This window comes from Lathyrus oleraceus, chromosome 5 (assembly GCF_024323335.1).
Source record: "Lathyrus oleraceus cultivar Zhongwan6 chromosome 5, CAAS_Psat_ZW6_1.0, whole genome shotgun sequence".
NCBI classification, from domain to species: domain Eukaryota; kingdom Viridiplantae; phylum Streptophyta; class Magnoliopsida; order Fabales; family Fabaceae; genus Lathyrus; species Lathyrus oleraceus.
This window is the reverse complement of record NC_066583.1, coordinates 232,712,165-232,714,797: the sequence shown is the minus strand read 5'-3', so window position 1 is coordinate 232,714,797 and position 2,633 is coordinate 232,712,165.

The window sequence follows — 2,633 nt, the reverse complement described above, 5'->3', positions numbered from 1 at the left end:
TCGGGTGAACACTGGTGGAGAAACCAACGCGATCTACTGGGGAAGAACTTCTTACTCTACTGAAGATCAACCCTGCTGAAGAAACACGAACTCCGTTGGGGAACACAGAAACTCTGTCGAGGAAATAACACGTCGCAAGGTACTGAATCAACCAACTCAGTTGGGGAAAAGAATCGGAACTTCGTTAAGGAATAAACACTCTGTAGGGGAACTGGATCAATACAAACAATTAGGGATACCCGAAGGGTTAACTGCTTGGGGAACCTCTGATGCTTAGCACTTAAGGACTTGTTGCTCTTTGAAGTGCTATTGATACTTCCTTTTAATTGCTTTGAAAAATTTCTTGTTTTTATATGTTTTAAGAAAAAGTGATTTTGATTAAAAAAAAATCCAAAATGATCATAATAAAATTTAAACTAATGGCTAAAGTAAATAAGAGCAGAAACAATTGGACAAAAGCTCAACTTCATTTAATGGGATGGTAGTCTGTAAATGACAAGACTCCATAGATGTTTACAAAGTTGAAAATGGTAATTTATATGGAAAAGGGTTACATTGAATACAAATGATCCTTAATCCTTTTACCAATTCTTGATATCCATTGTGCTCTTGACCGCTACTGGGATGATGAATCGACGACAACCTTTGTGCTCAACTGAGGTCTTTCCGAAACTGGACAATCAGCAGACTGCAGTTACTTGCCATGATCCCTCATTTTTGCATAAGTTTCCCCAAGGTGGGGTACTCAACTTATCGGGAACTTCTTTCTGTTTTTATGTCTCTAATTTTTGCCTGGATCGCCCTTTCGGGTTTTCAATCCACCGAGACGCTCTTTTTTTGCCTAAGCCGCCCTTTCGGGTTTTCAACTTAGCGAGTTGTTCTTTTCTTTTTTTAGGCGAAGTATTTATTGATTGCATCTGCGTTCACAGGACGAGTGAACTTTTCACCATCCATAGTTGTAAGAATCAAAGCGCCGCCTGAAAAGGCTCTCTTAACAACATAAGGGCCTTCATAATTAGAAGCCCATTTTCCCCTAGAATCTGGTTTGAACGATAGAATCTTCTTGAGCACAAGGTCACCTTCTCTGAACACACGAGGTATGACCTTCTTATCAAAAGCTTTCTTCATTCTCTCTGTTGATATAACTGACCATGACACATGGCAGTCAATCTCTTCTCTTCAATCAAATTCAGCTGATCAAACCTGGTCTGACACCATTCAGCCTTAGTCAACTTGGCTTCCATGAGCACACGTAATGAAGGAATCTCAACCTCTATGGGGAGCACTGCTTCCATACCATATACAAGAGAGAAAAGGGTTTCCCCTGTTGAAGTGCAGATGGATGTACAATACCCGTGCAAAGCAAATGGGAGCATCTTATTCCAATCCTTATATATGACAACCATCTTCTGAATGATCTTCTTGATGTTCTTATTCGCAGCTTCAATAGCCTCATTCATCTTGGGTTTGTAGGGAGAAGAATTATGGTGTACGGTCTTGAAGTCTTTGCAAAGAGTTTCCACCATATTATTATTCAAGTTCGATCCATTATCAGTAATGATCTTGCTTGGCACACCATAACGGCATATGATCTGATTCTTGATAAACCTTACAATAACTTGCTTTGTTACATTTGCATACGATGCCGCTTCAACCCATTTTGTGAAGTAGTCAATTGCCACTAAAATGAAACGATGTCCATTCTAAGCTTTGGGCTCAATCATCCCAATCATATCAATTCCCCACATGGAGAAGGGTCATGGGGAAGAAATAACATTCAATAGTGTCGGAGGAACATGAATCTTATCAGCATATATTTGACACTTGTGGCATTTCTTCACAAACTTGCAACAGTTAGATTCCATTGTCAGCCAATAGTAACTTGCTCGCAACATCTTCTTTGTCATTGCATGTCCATTGGAATGAGTACCAAAGGAACCTTCATACACTTCAGTCATCAACAGGTCTACTTCGTGTCTATCCACGCATCTGAGCAAAACCATGTCGAAGTTTCTCTTGTACAGTATATCACCATTCAAGTAGAAATTACCGGCTAATCTTCTCAAAGTCTTTTATCTTTCAAAGATGCCCCAGATGGGTAAATTTGACTTTGGAGGAAACATTTGATGTCATAATACCACGGCTTCTCGTCTTTGACTTCTTCAACAGCAAACACATGAGTTGGTCTATCAAGACGCATCACCGACAAATTGGGAACCTCATTCCAATACTTCACTATAATCATTGACGGCAACGTTGCAAGAGCATCTGCCATCCGGTTCTCATCTCGAGGAATATGATGGAACTCAACCTTTGTAAAGAAAGTCGAAATCCTCCTCTCATAATCTCTATACGGTACTAAACCGGGTTGATTTGTCTCCCAATCACCTCTGATCTGATTCACAACCAAAGCAGAATCTCCGAAGACATCTAAATACTTAATTCTAAGATTCGTGGCCTCTTCAAGCCCCATAAAGCAAGCTTCATATTCTGCCATGTTGTTTGTACACTTGAAAGTCAATCTAGCTGTAAATGGTAGATGCGTGCCTTGAGGAGTAATGATCACTGCCCCAACGCCATTTCCATATTGATTAACAGCCCCATCAAATACCATGCCCCAATGGGAACCAAGT